The sequence below is a fragment of the Schistocerca serialis genome, chromosome 12 (assembly GCF_023864345.2).
Source record: "Schistocerca serialis cubense isolate TAMUIC-IGC-003099 chromosome 12, iqSchSeri2.2, whole genome shotgun sequence".
Lineage (NCBI taxonomy): Eukaryota > Metazoa > Arthropoda > Insecta > Orthoptera > Acrididae > Schistocerca > Schistocerca serialis.
The window spans coordinates 205,058,334-205,079,685 of record NC_064649.1 but is presented as its reverse complement, the minus strand read 5'-3'; positions in this window follow the sequence as shown (position 1 = coordinate 205,079,685).

Below are 21,352 nucleotides of genomic sequence, written 5' to 3'. Positions count from 1 at the left end.
ATTAGTACAAGAAGAGTGAATCTTCTAAGAGTTTGTGATTTGAGCGGCTCCTGGTAGACCAGTATTAGATTCCGATTTTATAGTGCCGGTATACTGTATCCCTTGCACCTTCACATTGACCATGAAACAGAGATATTGCGCGGGGATTGAATACAAAAGGCACAATGCCGACTTAAGCACAAGAAGAGTGAATCGTCTAAGAGTTTGTGCTTTGAGCGGCTCTTGGGACACCAGTGTTAGATTCTTATCCACCAGTACAGATTTACTGTATCCCTTGGACCTTCACATTGGCCATGAAACACAGATATTGCATGGGGATTGAATACAAAAGGCACTATGGCGACTTAAGTACAAGAAGAGTGAATCTTTTAAGAGATTGTGCTTTGAGCGGCTCCTGGGAGACCAGTATTAGATTCCGATGCCCCAGTGTAGGGTTACTTTATCCCTTGGATTTTCACATCGACCATGAAACACAAAAATTACATCGGGATTGAATACAAAATGCGCAATGCCAACATAAGTACAAGAAGAGAGAATCTTCTAAGAGTTTGTGCTTTAAGAGGCTCCTGGGAGACCAATATTAGATTCCGATGCAATAGTGCAGGTTTTCTGTATCCCTTGGACATTCACATTGACCATCAAACACAGAAATAGCATAGGGATTGAATACAAAAGGCACAATGCCGACTTAAGTACAATAAGAGTTAATCTTCTAAGAGTTAGTGTTTTAGCGGCTCCTGGGAGACCAGTATTAGATTCCGATGCACCAGTGTGGGATCAGTGTATCCCCTGGACCTTCACATAGACCATCAAACACAGATATTGCATCGAAATTAAATACAAAAGGCTCAATGCCGGCTTAAGTACAAGATGAAATGAATATTCTATGGTTTAGTGCTTTGAGCGGCTCTTGGGAGACCAGTATTGGATTCTGATGCACCAGTGCAGGTTTACTGTATCCCTTGGACCTTCACATTGACCATGAAACACAGAAATTAAATCGGGATTGAATACAAATGATCACAATGCCGACTTAAACACAAGAAGAGTGAATCTTCTAAGAGTTTGTGCTTTGAGCGGCTCCTGGGAGACCAGTATTAGATTCCGATGCACCAGTGCAGGTTTACTGTATCCCTTGGACCTTCACATTGACCATGAAACACAGAAATTAAATCGGGATTGAATACAAAAGGCACAATGCCGACTTAAACACAAGAAGAGTGAATGTTCTAAGATTTTGTGCTTTGAGCGGCTCCTGGGAGACCAGTATTAGATTCTGATGGACCAGTGCAGGTTTACTTTATCCCTTGCTCATTCACATTGACTATGAAACACAGAAATTGCATCGGGATTGAATGCAAAAGGCACAATGCCTACTTAAATACAAGACGAGTGAATCTTCTAAGAGTTTGTGCTTTGCAATGCTCCTGGGAGACCAGTATTAGATTCCGATGCACCGGTGCAAATTTACATTATACCTTGGATCTTCACATTGACCAAGAAACACAGAAGTTGCATTGGGAGCGATTACAAAATGCACAATGAAGACTTAAATACAAGAAGAGTGAATCTTCTAAGAGTTTCTGCTTTTAGCGGGTTCTGGAAGACCAGTATGCGTTTCCGATGCACCAGTGCTGGTTTACTGGGTCCGTTGACCTTCACATTGACCATAAAACACAGAAATGACATGGGATTGAGTACAAAAGGCACAATGCCGGTTTAAGTTCAAGAAGAGTGAATCTTCGAAGGGTTTGTGCTTTGAGCGGATTCTGGAAGACCAGTATTAGATTCCGATGCACCACTGCGGGCTTACTGTATCCCTTTGACCTTTACATTGTCCATGAAACACAGAAATTGCATCGGAATTGAATACAAAAGGAACGATGCCGACTTAAGTACAAGAAGAGTGAATCTTCTAAGAGATTGTGATTTGAGTGGCTCCTAGGAGACTAGTATTAGATTCCGATGCACCAGTGCAGGTTTACTGTATCCATTGGGCCGTCACATTGAGCATCAAACTCAGAAATTGCGTCGGGAATGAATACGAAAAGCACAATGCCGACTTATGTACAAGAAGAGAAAATCTTCTAAGAGTTGGTGATTTGAGCGACTTCTGGGAGACCAGTATTGGACTCCGATGCACCAGTGCAGTTTTTCTGTATCCCTTGGACCTTCACATTGTCCATGATATATAGAAATTTCATCGGAATTTAATACAAAAGGTACAATGCCGACTTAAGTACTAAAAGAGCGTAACTTCTAAGAGTTTGTGCTTTGAGCAGGTCTTGGGAGACCAGTATTGGATTCCGATGCAACAGTGCAGGTTTACTGTATCCCTTGGACCTTTACATAGACCATGAAACACAGAAATGGCATCGGGATTGAATACAAAAGGCACAATGCCGACTTAATCACAAGAGGAGTGAATCTTATAAGAGTTTGTGTTTTGAGCGGCTCCTGGGAGACCAGAATTAGATTCCGATGCACCAGTGCCGGTTTACTGTATCATTTGGACCTTCACATTGACCATGAAACACAGAAATTGCATCGGGATTGAATTCAAAAGCACAATGCCGACTTAAGTACAAGAGGAGTGAATCTTTTAAGTGTTTGTACTTTGAGCGGATCCCGGGAGATCAGTATTAGATTCGGATGCACCAGAGCAACTTTACTGTATACCTTGGACCTTCACCTTGACCATGAAACACAGAAATAGCATTGGGATTGAATAGAAAAGGCACAATGCCGGTTTAAGTACAAGAAGAGTGAATCTTCGAAGGGTTTGTGCTTTGAGCGGCTTCTGGAAGACCAGTATTAGATTCCGATGCACCACTGCAGGCTTACTGAATCCCGTTGACCTTTACATTGTCCATGAAACACAGAATTTGCATCGGGATTGAATACAAATGCACAATGCCGACTTAAGTACAAGAGGAGTGAATCTTCTAAGAGTTTGTGATTTGAGTAATTCCTGGGAGACTAGTATTAGATTCCGATGCACGAGTGCAGGTTTACTGTATCCCTTGGGCCTTCACATTGAGCATGAAACAAAGAAATTGCGTCGTTATTGAATACGGAATGCACAATGCCGATTTAAGTACAAGAAGAGTGAATCTGCAAAGGACTTGTGCTTTGAGCGGCTTTTGGAAGCCCAGTATTAGATTCTGATGCAGCAGTGAAGGCTTACTGTATCCCTTTGACTTTTTACATTGTCCATGAAACACAGAAATTGCATTGGGATTGAATACAAAATGCTCAATGCCGACTTCAATACGACAAGAGTAAATCTTGAAAGGGTTTGACCTTTGAGCGTCTCCTGGGCACCAGTATTAGATTCCGATGCACCAGTTGCAGGTGTACTGTATCCCTTGGACCTTCACATTGAGCATGAAACACAGAAATAGCATCGGGATTGAATACAAAAGGCACAATGCCGACTTAAGTACAAGAAGAGTGTATCTTCCAAGAATTTGTGATTTGAGTGGCTCCTGGGAGACTAGTATTAGATTCCGATGCACCAGTTCAGTTTTACTGTGTCCCAAGACCTTCTCATTGACCATGAAACACAGAAATTGCATCGGGATTGAGTACAGAAGTCACAATGCTGGTTTGAGTACAAGAAGAGTGAATCTTGGAAGTGTTTGAATTTTGAGCTGCTTCTAGGAGACCAGTATTAGATTCCGATGCACCACTGCAGGCTTACTGAATCCATTTGACCTTTACATTGTCCATGAAACACAGAAATTGCATCGGGATTGAATATAAAAGGCACAAAGCCGACTTAAGTACAAGAAGAGTGAATCTTCTAAGACTTTGTGCTTTAAGCGGTCCTTGGGAGACCAGTATCTGATTCCGGTGCACCAGTTCAGGTTAACAATATCCCTTGGACCCTCACTTTGACCATGACACACAGAAATTGAATCGGGATTGAATACAAAATGCTTAGTGCCGACTTAAGTACAAAAAGAGTGAATCATCTAAGGATTTGTGATTCGAGCGGCTCCTGGGAGACCGGTATTAGATTCCGATGCACCAGTGCAGGTTTAGTGCATCCCTTGGACCTTCACATTGACCATGAAACACAGAAATAGCATCGGGATTGAATACAAAAGGCACAATGCCGACTTAAGTACAAGAAGAATGAATCTTCTAAGAGTTTGTGATTTGAGCGGCTCCTGGGAGACGAGTATTGGATTCCATTGCACCTGCGCAGGTTTACTGTGTCCCTTGGACCATCTCATTGACCATGAAACACAGAAATTTCATCGGGATTGAGTACAAAAGGCACAATGCCGGTTTAAATACAAGAAGAGTGAATCTTCAAAGGGTTTGTGCTTTGAGCGGCTTCTGGAAGACCAGTATTAGATTCCGATGAACCAGTGCAGGCTTACTGTATCCGTTGGACCTTCACATAGACCATGAAGCACAGTTGCATCGGGATTGAATACAAAATGCACAATGCGGACTTAAGTACAAGAAGAGTGAATCTTCTGTGAGTTTGTGATTTGAGCGGCTCCTGGGAGAGCAGTATTAGATTCCGATGCACCAGTGCAGGTTTGCTGTATCCCTTGGACCTTCACATTGACCATGAAACACAGGAATTGCATCGCGATTCAGTAAAAAAGGCACAATGCTGACTAGGGTAAATGAAGAGTGAATCTTCTGAGAGATTTCATTTTGAGCTGCTCCTGGGAGATCGGTGTTGGATTCTGATGCAGCAGAGCAGGTTTTCAGTATCCCTTGGACTCTCATATTGACATTGAAACACAGAAATTGCATCGGGATTGAATACAAAAGGCACAATGCCGACTTAAGTACAAGAAGAATGAATTTTGTAATTGTTTGTGATTTGTTCGGCTCCTGGGAGACCAGTATAAGATTCCGATGCCCCAGTGCAGGTTTACTGTATCCCTTGGACCTTCACATTGACCACGAAATAGAAATTGCATCGGGATTGAATACAAAAGGCACAGCGCGGCTTAAGTACAAAAAATGTGAATCTTCTAAGAGTTTGTGAATTGAGTGGCTCTTGGGAGTCTAGTTTTATATTCCGATGCACCGTGCAGGTTTACTGTGTCCCTTAGACCTTCACATAGACCATGAAGCACATAAATTGCATCGGGATTCAATACAAAAGGCACAATGCCGACGTAAGTACTAGAAGAGTAAATCCTCTAAGAGTTTGTGCTTTGCCGGCTATTGGGAGACCAGTATTAGATTCCGATGCACCAGTGCAGGTTTACTGTATCCCTTGGACCGTCACATTGACCATCAAACACAGAAGTTCCATCGGGATTGAATACAAAAGGCACAATACCGACATAAGTACAAGAAGACTGAATCTTCTATGAGTTTGTGATTTGAGCGGCTCTTGGGAGACCAGTATTAGATTCCGATGCACCAGTGCAGGTGTGCTGTATCCCTTGGACCTTCGCATTGACCATGAACCACAGAAATTGCATCGCGATTGAATATAAATGGCACAATGCTGACTTAAGTAAAAGAATACTGAATCTTCTAAGAGATTTTATTTGAGCGGCTCCTGGGAGATCAGTGTTTGATTCAGATGCAGCAGTGCAGGTTTCCTGGATCACTTGGTCTCTCACATTGACATTGAAACACAGAAATTGCATCGGGATTGAATACAAAATTCACAATGCCGTCTTAAGTAGAAGATGAGTGAATCTTGTAAGGGTTTGTGATATGTGCGGCTCCTGGGAGACCAGTATTAGATTCCGATGCACCAGTGGAGGTTTACTGTATCCCTTAGACCTTCACATTAACCATGAAACAGAAATTGCTTCGGGATTGAATAGAAAAGGCACAATGCCGACTTAAGTACTAAAAGAGAGTATCTTCTACGAGTTTGTGCTTCAAGCGGCTCCTCGGAGACCAGTATTAGATTCCGATGCACGAGTGCAGGTTTATTGTATCCCTTGGAAATTTACATTGACCATAAATTACATAAATTGCATCGGGACTGAATACAAAAGGCACAATGCCGACTTATGTACAAGAAAAGTGAATCTTCTAAGAGTTTGTGATTTGAGTGGCTCCTGGGAGACTAGTATTAGATTCCGATGTACCAGTGCAGGTTTACTGTAACCCTTGGACGTTCACATAGAAGATGAAACACAGAAATTGCATCGGGGTCAATACGAAAGGCACAATGCCGACGTAAGTACAAGAATAGTAAATCTTGTAAGAGTTTGTGCTTTGCCGCCTATTGGGAGACCAGTATTAGATTCCGATGCACCAGTGCAGGTTTACTGTATCCCTTGGACCTTCACATTGATCAACAAACACAGAACTAGCATCGGGATTGAATACAAAAGGCACAATGCCGACTTAAGTACAATTACAGTGAATCTTCTAAGAGTTTGTGATTTGAGTGGCTCCTGGGAGACTAGTATTACCTTCCGATGCACCAGTGCAGGTTTACTTTGTCCCTTGACCTTCACATTGACCATGAACCACAGAAATTGCATCGCGATTGAATATATATGGCACAATGCTGACTCAAGTAAAAGAATACTGAATCTTCTAAGAGATTTTATTTGAGCGGCTTCTGGGAGACCAATTTTAGATTCCGATGCATCAGTGCAGGTTTGCGGTATCCCTTGGACCTTCACAATGACCTTGAAACACAGAAATAGCAACAGGATTGATTACAAAACTCACAATACTGACTTAAGTGAAAGAGGAGTGAATCTTCAAAGAGTTTGTGCTTTGAGCGGCTCCTGTTAGACCAATATTGGATTCTGATGGGCCTGTGCAGGTTTACTGTGTCCCTTGGACCATCACATTGACCATGAAACACAGAAATAGCATCAGGATTGAATACAAAAGGCACAATGCTGACTTAAGTAAAAGAAGACTGATTCTTCTAAGACTTTGTGGTTTGAGCGGCCCCTGGGAGACCAGTTTTAGATTCTGGTGCACCAGTGCAGGCTTACTGTATCCGTTGGACCTTCACATGGACCATGAAACACACAAATTACATCGGGATTGAATACAAAAGGCACAAAGCGTAGATAAGTACAAGAAGAGTGAACCTTCTAAGAGTTTGTGCTTTGGGAGGCTCCAGGGAGACCAGTATTAGATTCCGATGCACCAGTATAGGTTTACTTTATCCCTTGGATATTTACATTGACCATGAAACACAGAAATTACATGGGGATTGAATACATAAAGCACAATGCCGGCTTATGTACAGGAAGAGTGAATCGTCTAAGACTTTGTGCTATGAGCGGCTCCTGGGAGACCAGTATTAAAATCCGATGCACCAGTGCTGGTTTGCTGTATCCCCTGGACCTTCAACTTGGCCATGAAACACAGACATTGCATCGAAATTAGATACAAAAGGCTCAATGCCGGCTTAAGTACAAGAAGAATGAATATTCTAAGGGTTTGTGCTTTGAGCGGCTCCTGGGATACCAGTATTCGCTTCCGATGCACCAGTGCAGGTTTACTGTATCCCTTGGACCATCAAATTTAAAATGAAATACAGAAATTGCATCGGGATTGAATACAAAAGTCACAATGCCTACATAAATACAAGATGAGTGAATCTTCATGGAGTTTGTACTTTGCGAGGCTCCTGGGAGACCAGTATTACATTCCGATGCACTGGTGCAGGTTTACTGTATCCCTTGGACCTTCACACTGACAATGAAACACAGAAATTGCATCGGGATTGAATACAAAAGCACAATGTCGACTTAAGTACAAGAAGAGTGAATCTTCTAAGAGTTTGTGATTTGAGTGGCTCCTGGGAGACTAGTATTACCTTCTGATGCACCAGTGCAGGTTTACTTTGTCCCTTGACCTTCACATTGACCATGAAACACCGAAATTGTATCGGGATTGAGTGCAAAAGGCACAATGCCGGTTAAAGTACAAGAAGAGTGGATCTTCGAAGGCTTCGTGCTTTCAGCGGCTTCTGGAAGACCATTATTAGATTCCGATCCACCACTGCAGGCTTACTGTATCCCTTTGACCTTTACATTGTCCATTAAACACAGAAAATGCATCAGGATTGAATACAAAAGGCACAATACCGACTTAAGTACAAGAAGAGTGAATCTTCTAAGAATTCGTGATTTATATAGCTCTTGGGAGTCTAGTATTAGATTCCGATGCACCAGTGCAAGTTTACCATATCCCTTGGACGTTCACATAGACCATGAAGCAGAGAAATTGCATCGGGATTCAATACAAAAGGCACAATGCCGACGTAAGTACAAGAAGAGTAAGTCTTCTAAGAGTTTGTGCTTTGCTGGCTATTGGGAGAGCAGTATTAGATTCCGACGCACCAGCGCAGGTTTACTGTATCCCTTGGACCTTCACATTGACCATCAAGCACAGAAATTCCATCGGCATTGTATACAAAAGGCACAATGCCGACTTAAGTACAGGAAGAGTGAGTCTTCTATGAGTTTGTGATTTGAGCGGCTCCTGGGTGACCAGTATTAGATTCTGATGCACCAGTGCAGGTTTGCTGTATCCCTTGGACCTTCACATTTACCATGAAACACAGAAATTGCATCGCGATTGAATACAAAATGCACAATGCTGACTTAAGTAAAAGAAGAGTGATTTTTGTAAGAGATTTTGTTTTGAGCGGCTCCTGGGACATCAGTGTTTGATTCAGATGCAGCAGTGCAGGTTTTCTGTATCCCTTGGTCTCTCACATTGACATTGAAACACAGAAATGATATCGGGATTGAATACAAAATTCACAATGCCGACTTAAGTACAAGAAGAGTGAATCTTCTAAGGGTTTGTGATTTGTGCAGCTCCTGGGAGACCAGTATTAGATTCCGATGCACCAGTGCAGGTTTAATGTTTCCCTTGGACTTCACATTGACCATGAAACACAGGAATAGCATCGGGATTGAGTACAAAATTCACAATGCCGACTTAAGTACAGGAAGAGTGAATCTTCTAAGAGTTTGTGCTTCGAGCGGCTCCTCGGAGACCAGTATTAGATTCCGATGCACCAGTGTAGTTTCACTGTATCCCCTGGAACTTCACATTGACCAGGAATCACAGAAATTGCATCGAAATTAAATACAAAAGGCTCATTGCCGGCTTAAGTACAAGAAAAATGAATATTCTAAGGTTTTGTGCTTTGAGCGGCTCTTGGGAGACCAGTATTGGATTCCGTTGCACCAGTTCTGAAAAACTGAAATTGCATCAGGATTGAATACAAAAGGCACAATGCTGACTTAAGTAAAAGAAGAGTGAATCTTCTAAGAGTTTGTGGTTTGAGCGGCCCCTGGGGACCAGTATTAGATTCCGGTGCACCAGTACAGGTTTACTATTTCCCTTGGACCTTCACATTGACCATGAAACACAGAAATTGCATCGGGATTGAATACAAAATGCTCAGTGCCGACTTAAGTACAAGAAGAGTGAATCATCTAAGGATTTGTGATTTGAGCGGTTCCTGGGAGACCGTTATTAGATTCCGATCCACCAGTGCAGGTTTAATGTTTCCCTTGGAACTTCACATTGAGGATGAATTACAGAATTTGCGTCGGGATTGAATACGAAAATCACAATGCCGACGTAAGTACAAGAAGAGAAAATCTTCTAAGTGTTAGTGTTTTAAGCGGCCCCTGGGGGACCAGTATTAGACTCCGATGCACCAGTGCAGGTTCACTCTATCCCCTGGACCTTCACATTGACCATGAAATACAGAAATTGCATCGGGATTGAATACAAAATGCTCAGTACCGCCTTAAGTACAAGAAGAGTGAATCATCTAAGGATTTGTGATTTAAGCGGCTCCTGGGAGTCTGTTATTGGATTCCGATGCATCAGTGCAGGTTTAATGTATCCCTTGGAACTTTACATTGTCCATGAAACATAGAAATTGCATCGGGATTGAATACAAAATGCACAATGCTGACTTAAGTAAAAGAAGAGGGATTTTTGTAAGAGATTTTGTTTTGAGCGGCTCCTGATACATCAGTGTTTGATTCAGATGCAGCAGTGCAGGTTTTCTGTATCCCTTGGTCTCTCACATTGACATTGAAACACAGAAATTGCATCGGGATTGAATACAAAATTCACAATGCCGACTTAAGTACAAGAAGAGTGAATCTTCTAAGGGTTTGTGATTTTTGCAGCTCCTGGGAGACCAGTATTAGATTCCGATGCACCAGTGCAGGTTTAATGTTTCCCTTGGACTTTCACATTGACCACGAAACACAGGAATAGCATCGGGATTGAATACAAAATTCACAATGCCGACTTAAGTACAGGAAGAGTGAATTTTCTAAGAGTTTGTGCTTAGCGAGGCTCCTGGGAGACCAGTATAAGATTCCGATGCACCGGTGCAGGTTTACTTTATACCTTGGATCTTCACATTGACCATGAAACACAGAAGTTGCATTGGGAGCGATTACAAAATGCACAATGGCGACTTAAATACAAGAAGAGTGAATATTCTAAGAGTTTGTGTTTTGAGTGGCTCCTGGGAGACCAGTATTAGATTACGATGCACCAGTGCAGGTTTACTGTATCGCTTGGGCCTTCACATTGGGCATGAAACACAGAAATTGCGTCGGGATTGAATACGAAAGCACAGTGCCGACAGAAGTACAAGAAGGGAAATTCTTCTAAGAGCTGGTGATTTCAGCGGCAGCTGGGAGACCAGTATTAGATTCCGTTGCACCAGTGCAGGTTTGCTGTATCCCTTGGACCTTCACATTGACCATGAAACACAGAAATTGCATCGCGATTGAATACAAAATGCACAATGCTGACTTAAGTAAAAGAAGAGGGATTTTTGTAAGAGATTTTGTTTTGAGCGGCTCCTGATACATCAGTGTTTGATTCAGATGCAGCAGTGCAGGTTTTCTGTATCCCTTGGTCTCTCACATTGACATTGAAACACAGAAATTGCATCGGGATTGAATACAAAATTCACAATGCCGACTTAAGTACAAGAAGAGTGAATCTTCTAAGGGTTTGTGATTTTTGCAGCTCCTGGGAGACCAGTATTAGATTCCGATGCACCAGTGCAGGTTTAATGTTTCCCTTGGACTTTCACATTGACCATGAAACACAGGAATAGCATCGGGATTGAATACAAAATTCACAATGCCGACTTAAGTACAGGAAGAGTGAATTTTCTAAGAGTTTGTGCTTCGAGCGGCTCCTCGGAGGCCAGTATTAGATTCCGATGAACCAGTGCAGTATCACTGTATCCCCTGGACCTTCACATTGACCATGAATCACAGAAATTGCATCGAAATTAAATACAAAAGGCTCATTGCCGCCTTAAGTACAAGAAATATGAATATTCTAAGATGTTGTGCTTTGAGCGGCTCTTGCGAGACCAGTATTGGATTCCGTTGCACCAGTTCTGAAAAACTGAAATTGCATCAGGATTGAATACAAAAGGAACAATGCTGACTTAAGTAAAAGGAGAGTGAATCTTCTAAGAGTTTGTGGTTTGAGCGGCCCCTGGGAGACCAGTATTAGATTCCGGTGCACCAGTGCAGGTTTACTATTTCCCTTGGACCTTCACATTGACCATGAAACACAGAAATTGCATCGGGATTGAATACAAAATGCTCAGTGCCAGCTTAAGTACAAGAAGAGTGAATCATCTAAGGATTTGTGATTTGAGCGGTTCCTGGGAGACCGTTATTGGATTCCGATGCACCATTGCAGGTCTAATGCTTCTCTTTGACTTTCACATTCACCATGAAACACAGAAATAGCATCGGGATTGAATACAAAAGGCACAATGCCGACTGAAGTACAGGAAGAGTGAATCTTCTAAGAGTTTGTGCTTCGAGCGGCTCCTGGGAGACCAGTATTGGATTCCGATGAACCTGTGCGGGTTTACTGTGTCCCTTGGACCATCACATTGACCATGACACACAGAAATTGCATCGGGATTGGGTACAAAATGCACAATGTCGGTTTAAGTACAAGAAGAGTGAATCTTCAAAGGGTTTGTGCTTTGAGCGGCTTCTGGAAGAGCAGTATTAGTTCCCAATGCGCAAGTGCAGGGTTACTGTATCCCTTCTATCTTGTCCATGAAACACAGAAATTGCATCAGGATTGAGTACAAAAGCCAAAATGCCGACTTGAGTACAAGAAGAGTGAATCGTCTAACAGATTGTGATTGGAGTGGCTCCTGGGAGACTAGTATTAGATTCCGATGCACCAGTGAAGAGTTACTGTATCCCTTGGACCTTCACATTGACCATGAAACACAGAAATGACATCGGGATTGAATAAAAACTGCTCAGTGCCGACTTAAGTACAAGAAGAGTGTATCATCTAAGGATTTGTGATTTGACCGGTTCCTGTTAGACCGTTATTAGATTCCGATGCACCAGTGCAGGTTTACTGTATCCCTTGGACCTTCACATAGACCATCAAACACAGATATTGCATCGGTATTGAATACAAATGGCACAAAGCTGACTTAAGTACAAGAAGAGTGAATCTTCTATGAGTTTGTGCTTTGAGCGGCTCCTGGGAGACCAGTATTAGATTCCGATGCACCAGTGAAGGTTTGCTGTATCCCTTGGACCTTCACGTTGACTATGAAACACAGAAATAGCATCGGGATTGAATACTAAAGTTACATTGCCGACTTAAGTAAAAGAGGAGGGAATCTTCTAATAGATTTTGTTTTGAGCGGCTCTTGGGAGACCAGTGTTTGATTCCGATGTAGCAGTGCAGGTTTACTGTACACCTTGGACTCTCACATTGCCAATGTAACACAGAAATTGCATCAGGGTTGAATACAAAATGCACAATGCCGACTTAAGTACAAGAAGAGTGAATCTTGTAAAGGTTTGTGATTTGAGCGGCTCCTGGGAGACCAGTAATAGATTCCAATGCACCAGTGCAGTTTTTCTGTATCCCTTGGACTTTCACATTGACCATGAACAGAAATTGCATCGGGATTGAATACAAAAGGCGCAATGCCGACTTAAGTACAAGAAGAGTGAATCTTCTTAGAGTTTGTGCTTTGAGCAGCTCCTGGGAGACCAGTATTGGATTCCGAAGCACCGGTGCAGGTTTACTGTGTCCCTTGGGCCTTCGCCTTAACCATGAAACACAAAAATTGCTTCGGGATTGAGTACAAAGGGCACAATACCGGTTTAAGTACAAGAAGAGTAAATCTTCTAAGAGTCTGTGATTTGAGTGGGTCCTGGGAGACTAGTATTAGATTCCGATGCACCAGTGCTGGTTTACTGTATCCCTTGGACCTTTACATAGACCATGAAGCACAGAAATTGCATCGGGATTCAATACAAGAGGCACAATGCCGACGTAAGTACAAGAACAGTAAATCTTCTAAAAGTTTGTGCTTTGACGACTATTGGGAGACCAGTATCAGATTCCGATGAACCAGTGCAGGTTTACTGTATCCCGTGGACCTTCACATTGACCATGAAACACAGAAATTGCATGGGGATTGAATACAAAAGGCACGATGCTGACTTAAGTACAAGAAGAGTGAATCTTCTAATAGTTGGTGACTTGAGCGGATTCTGGGAGACAAGTATTAGATTCCGATGCACCAGTGCAGGTTTTCTGTATCCCTTGGACATTCACATTGTCCATGAAACACTGAAATTGCATCGGAATTGAATACAAGAAGCACAATGCAGACTTATGTACAAGAAGATTGAATGTTCTAAGAATTTGTGCTTAGAGCGGCTCCTGGTAGACCAGTATTAGATTCTGATGCACCAGTGCAGGTTTACTTTATCCCTTGGTCCTTCACATTGACCATGAAACACAGAAGTTGCATTGGGAGCGATTACAAAATGCACAATGACAACTTAAATACAAGAAGAGTGAATCGTCTAAGAGTTTGTTCTTTGAGCGGCTCCTGGGAGACCAGTATAACATTCCGATGCACCAGTGCAGGTTTACTGTATCCTTGGACCTTCACATTGACAATGAACCGCAGAAATTACATGGGGATTGTATACAAAAAGCACAATGCCGACTTAACACATGAAGAGTGAATCTTCTAAGAGTTTGTGGTTTGAGCGGCTCCTGGGAGACCAGTATTAGATTCCGATGCACCAGTGCAGGTTTACTGTATCCCTTGGACCTTCACATTGAGCATGAAACACAGAAATTGCATCGGGATTGAATACAAAAGGTACAATACCGACGTAAGTACAAGAATAGTAGATCTTTTTAGAATTTTTGCTTTGACAGCTATTGGGAGACCAGTATTAGATTCCGATGCACCAGTGCAGGTTTACTGTATACCTTGGACCTTCACATTGACCATCAAACATAGAAATTGCATCGGGACTGAATACAAAAGGCACAAAGCCGACTTAAGTACAAGAACAGTTAATCTTCTATGAATTTGTGCTTTGAACGGCTCCTGGAAGACCAGTATTAGATTCCGATGCACCAGTGATGGATTGCTGTATCCCTTGGACCTTCACGTTGACTATGAAACACAGAAATAGCATCGGGACTGAATACAAAAGGTACAATGCCGACTTAAGTAAAAGAAGAGTGAATCTTCTAATAGATTTTGCTTTGAGCGGCTCCTGGGAGACCAGTGTTTGATTCCGATGTAGCAGTGCAGGTTTACTGTATCCCTTTGACTCTCACATTGACAATGTAACACAGAAATTGCTTCGGGATTGAATACAAAATGCACAATGCCGACGTAAGTACAAGAAGAGTGAATCTTGTAAGGGTTTGTGATTTGAGTGTCTCCTGGGAGACCAGTATTAGATTCCGATGAATCAGTGCAGGATTACTGTATCCCTTGGACCGTCAAATAGACCATCAATCACAGAAATCGCGTCGGGATTGAATACAAAAGACACAATGCCAACTTAAGTACTAGAAGAGTGAATCTTCTATGAGTTTGTGCTTTGAGCGGCTCCTGGGAGACCAGTATAAGATTCCGGTGCGCCAGTGCAGGTCTTCTGTATCCCTTGGACATTCGCATTGACCATGAAACACAGAAATTGCATCGGGATTGAATACAAGAGGCACAATGCCTACTTAAATACAAGACGAGTGAATATTCTAAGAGTTTGTGCTTTGTGAGGCTCCTGGGAGAACAGTATTAGATACCCATGCAGCGATGCAGGTTTACTTTGTACCTTGGATCTTCACATTGACCATAAATCACAGAAGTTGCATTGGGAGCGATTAAAAAATGCACAATGACGCCTTAATTACAAGAAGAGTGAATCTACTAAGAGTTTGTGCTTTGAGCGGCTCCTGGGAACCCGTATAACATTCCGATGCACCAGTGCTGGTTTACTGTATCCCTTGGCCTTTCACATTGACAATGAAACACAGAAATTGCATCGGGATTGAATACAAAAGGCACAATGCCGACTTTAACACAAGAAGAGTGAATCTTCTAAGAGTTTGTGTTTTGAGCGGCTCCTGGGAGACCAGTATTAAATTCCGAGGCACCAGTGCAGGATTAATGTATCCCTTGGACTTTCACATTGACAATGAAACACAGAAATTGCATCGGGATTGAATATAAAAGGGACAATGCCGACTTAAGTACACGAAGAGTGAACCTTCTAAAAGTTTGTGATTTGAGTGGCTTCTGGGAGACTAGTATTAGATTCCGATTCACCAGTGCAGGTTTACTGTATCCCTTGGACTTTCACATAGACCATGAAGCACAGAAATTGCATCGGGATTCAATACAAAAGGCAGAATGCCGACATAAGTACAAGAAGAGTAAATCTTCTAAGAGTTTGTGCTTTGCCGGCTATTGGAAGACCAGTATTAGATTCCGATGCACCAGTGCAGGTTTACTGTATCCGTTGGACCTTCACATTGACCATCAAACACAGAAATTGTATCGGGATTGAATACAAAAGGCACAATGCCGACTTAAGTACAATAACAGTGAGTCTTCTATGAGGTTGTGATTTGAGCGGCTCCTGGGAGACCAGTATTAGATTTCGATGCACCTGTGCAGATTTGCTGTATTTCTTGGACCTTCACATTGACCACAGAACACAGAAATTGCATCGGGATTGAATACAAAAGGCACAATGCTGACTTAAGTTAAAGAAGAGAGAATCTTCTGAGAGTTTGTGATTTGAGTGGCACCTGGGAGACTAGTATTAGATTCTGATGCACCAGTGCAGGTTTACTGTATGCCTTGGACCTTCACATTGACCATCAAACACAGAAATTGTATCGTGATTGAATACAAAAGGCACTATGCCGACTTAAGTACAAGAAGAGTGAATCTTCTATGAGGTTGTGATTTGAGCGGCTTCTGGGCGACCAGTATTAGATTCAGATGCACCAGTACACGTTTACTGTATCCCTTGGACCTTCACATTGACCATGAAACACAGAAATTGCTACGGGATTGCATACAAAAGCACAATGCCGACTTAAGTACAAGAAGAGTGAATATTCAGAGAGTTTGTGCTTTGAGCGGCTCCTAGGATACCAGTATTGGATTCGGAGCCACCAGAGCAGGTTTACTGTGTCCGTTGAACCTTCACATTGACCATGAGACATAGAAATTGCAACGGGACTGAATACAAAAGGCAAAATGCCGGCTTCAGTACATGAAGAGTGAATCTACAAAGGACTTGTGCTTTGAGCGGCTTCTGGAAGACCAGTATTAGATTCTGATGCACCAGTGCAGGCTTACTGTATCCCTTTGACCTTTACATTGTACATGAAACACAGAAATTTCATCGGGATTGAATACAAAATGCTCAATACCGACTTAAATACAAGAAGAGTGAATCTTGTAAGGGTTTGATCTTTGAGCGGCTCCTGGGAGACCAGTATTAGATTCCGTTGCACCAGTGCAGGTTTACTGTATCCCTTAGAACTTCACATTCTCCATGAAACACAGAAATTGCATCAGGATTGAATACAAAAGGCAAAATGCCGACTTAAGTACAAGACTAGTGAGTCTTCTAAGAGTTCGAATTTTGAGCGGCTCCTGGGAGATCCGTATTAGATTCCGATGCACCAGTGCAGGTTAACTGTATCCCTTGGGCCTTCACATTGAGCATGAAACACAGTAATTGCTTCGGGATTGAATACAAAATGCACAATGCCGAGTTAAATACAAGAAGAGTGAATCTTCTAAGAGTTTATGCTTTGAGCGGCTTCTGGGAGACCAGTTTTACATTCCGATGAACCAGTGCAGGTATACTGTATCCCTTGGACCTTTAGATTGACAATGAAACACAGAAATTGAATTGGGATTGAATACAAAAGGCACAATCAGACTTAAGTACAAGAAGAGTGAATCTTCTAAGACTTTGTGATTTGGGCGGCCCCTGGGAGACCAGTATTAGATTCCTGTGTACCAGTGCAGGTTTTGCTATATCCCTTGGACCTTCAGATTGACCATGAAACACAGAAATAGCATCGGGATTTAATATAAAATGCTCAGTGCCGACTTAAGTACAAGAAGAGTGAATCATCTAAGGATTTGAGATTTGAGCGGCTCCTGGGAGACCGTTATTAGATTCCGATGCACCAGTGCAGGTTTAATGTATCCCTTGGACCTTCACATTGACCATGAAACACTGAAATTGCATCGTGATTGAATACAAAAAGCACAATGCCGACCTAAGTACAAGAAGAGTGAATCTCCTATGAGTTTGTGCTTTGAGCGGCTCCTGGGAGACCAGTATTAGATTCCGATGCACAAGTGAAGGTTTGATGGATCCCTTGGACCTTCACATTGACCATGAGGCACAGAAATTGCATCGAGATTGAATACAAGAGGCACAATGCTGACTTAAGAACAAGAAGAGTGAATATCTAAGGGTTTGTGTTTTGAACGGCTCCTGGGAGACCAGTATTAGATACCGATGCACCTATGCTCGTTTACTGTATCCGTTTGACATTCACATTGACCATTAAACACAGAAATTCCATCGGTATTGAATACAAAAGGCACAATGCCGACTTAAGTACAAATAGAGTGAATCTTCTAAGAGTTTGTGCTTAGAGCGGCTCCTGCGAGACCAGTACTAGATTCCCATGCACTGGTACAGGTATACTGGATCCCTTGGTCCCTCACATTGACCATGATACACAGAAATTGCATCGGGATTGAATAAAAGAGGCACAGTGCCGACTTAAGTACAAGACTAGTGAATCTTCTAAGAGTTAGTATTTTCAGAGGCTCCTGGGAGATCAGAGTTGGATTCTGATGCACCACTGCAGGTTTTCTGTATCCCTTGGACCTTCACATTGACCATGAAACAGAAATTGCATTGGGATTGAATGCAAAAGGCATAATGCCGTCTTAAGTAGAAGAAGAGTGAATCTTCAAAGTGTATTATGTTGAGCGGCTCCTGGGAGATCAATAATACATTGCGATGCATCAGTGCTGATTTACTGTATCCCTTGTTCCTCCACATTGAGCATGAAACGCAGGAATTGCATCGGGATTGAATACGGAAAGCACAATGCCGACTTAAGTACAAGAAGAGAAAATCTTCTAAGAGTTGGAGATTTGAGTGGCTCCTGGGAGACTAGTATTAGATCCCGATGCACCATTGAAGGGTTACTGTATCCCTTGGACCTTCACATAGACCATGAAGCACTGAAAGTGCACCCGGATTCAATACAAAAGGTACAATACCGACGTAAGTACAAGAACAGTAAATCTTCTAAGAGTTTTTGTTTTGACGGCTATTGGGAGACCAGTATTAGATTCTGTTGCACCAGTGAAGGTTTGCTGTATCCCTTGGACCTTCACGTTGACAATGTAACACAGAAATTGCATCGGGATTGAATGCAAAAGGCACAATGCCGACGTAAGTACAAGAAGAGTGAATCTTGTAAGGGTTTGTGAATTGAGCGTCTACTGGGAGACCAGTATTAGATTCCGATGCATCAGTGCAGGTTTTCTGTATCCCTTGGACCTTCACATTGATCAACAAACACAGAACTTGCAACAGGATTGTTTACAAAAGGCACAATACTGACTTAAGTAAAAGAAGAGTGAATCTTCTAAGAGTTTGTGATTTGAGTTGCTCCAGGGGGACTAGTATTAGATTCCGATGCACCAGTGCAAGTTTACTGTATCCCTAGGGCCTTTCACATTGAGCATGAAACACAGAAATTGCGTCGGGATTGAATACGAAAATCTCAATGCCGACTTAGGTACAAGAAGAGATAATCTTCTAAGAGTTGGTGATTTGAGCGGCCTCTGGGAGACCAGTATTAGATTCCGATGCACCAGTGCAGCTTTTCTGTATCACTTGGACCTTCACATTCTCAATGAAAAACAGAAATTGCATCGGGATTGAATACAAAAGGCACATTGCCGACTTAAGTACAAGAATCGCAAATCTTCAAGGACTTTGTGATTTGAGCGGCTCCTGGGAGACCAGTATTAGATTCCGATGCACCAGTACACGTTTAGTGTATCCCTTGGACCCTTACATTGACCATGAAACACATAAACTGCATCGGGATTGCATACAAAACCACAATGCCGACTTAAGTACAAGAAGAGTGAATCTTCAAGGAGTTTGTGCTTTGAGCGGCTCCTGTTAGAACAGTATTGGATTCCGATGGGCCTGTGCAGGTTTACTGTGTCCCTTGGACCATCACATTGACCATAAAACACAGAAATTGCATCAGGATTGAATACAAAAGGCACAATGCTGACTTAAGTAAAAAAAGACTGATTCTTCTAAGACTTTGTGGTTTGAGCGGCCCCTGGGAGAACAGTATTAGATTCCGGTGCACCAGTGCAGGTCTACTGTATCCGTTGGACCTTCATATGGACCATGAAACACACAAATTGCATCGGGATTGAATACAAAAGGCACAAAGCGTAGTTAAGTACAAGAAGAGTGAATCCTCTAAGAGTTTGTGCTTTGGGATGCTCCAGGGAGACCAGTATTAGATTCCGATGCACCAGTATAGGTTTAGTTTATCCCTTGGATTTTTACAATGATCATGAAGCACAGAAATTACATCGGGATTGAATACATAAAGCACAATGCCGGCTTATGTACAGGAAGAGTGAATCGTCTAAGACTTTGTGCTATGAGCGGCTCCTGGGAGACCAGTATTAGAATCCGATGTACCAGTGCAGGTTTACTGTATCCCTTGGACCTTCACATTGGCCATGAAACACAGACATTGCATCGAAATTAAATACAAAAGGCTCAATGCCGGTTTAAGTACAAGAAGAATGAATATTCTAAGGGTTTGTGCTTTGAGCGGCTCCTGGGATACCAGTATTCGATTCCGATGCACCAGTGCAGGTTTACTGTATCCATTGGACCTTCAAATTTAAAATGAAATACAGAAATTGCATCGGGATTGAATACAAAGGTCACAATACCTACATAAATACAAGATGAGTGAATCATCATGGAGTTTGTGCTTTGCGAGGCTCCTGGGAGACCAGTATTAGATTCCAATGCACCGGTGCAGGTTTACTTCATACCATGGACCTTCACATTGAAAATGAAACACAGAAGTTGCATTGGGATTGAATACAAACGGCACAATGCCGACTTAAGTACAAGACTAGTGACTCTTCTAAGAGATTGTACTTTAAGCGGCTCCTGGGAGATCAGTATTAGATTACGATGCACCAGTACAGGTTTACTGTATCCCTTTGACCTTTACATTGTCCATTAAGCACAGAAATAGCATCGGGATTCAATACAAAAGGCACAATGCCGACGTAAGTACAAGAAGAGTAAATCTTCTAAGAGTTTGTTCTTTGCCGGCTATTGGGAGACCAGTATTAGATTCTGATGCACCAGTGCAGGTTTACTGTATCCCTTGGACCTTCACATTGACCACCAAACACAGAAATTGCAATGGCATTGTATACAAAAGTCACAATGCCGACTTAAGTACAAGAAGAGTGAGTCTTCTATCAGTTTGTCATTAGAGCGGCTCCTGGGTGACCAGTATTAGATTCCGATGCACCAGTGCAGTTTCACTGTATCCCCTGGACCTTCACATTGACCATGAATCACAGAAATTGCATCGAAATTAAATACAAAAGGCTCAATGCCGGCTTAAGTACAAGTGAATGATTATTCTAAGATTTTGTGCTTTGAGCGGCTCTTGGGAGACCAGTATTGGATTCCGATGCACCAGTTCTGAAAAACTGAAATTGCATCAGGATTGAATACAAAAGGCACAATGCTGACTTAACTAAAAGAAGAGTGAATCTTCTAAGAGTTTGTGGTTTAAGCGGCCCCTGATAGACCAGTATTAGATTCCGGTGCACCAGTGCAGGATTACTATATCCCTTGGACCTTCACATTGACCATGAAACACAGAAATTGCATCGGGATTGAATATAAAATGCTCAGTGCCGACTTAAGTG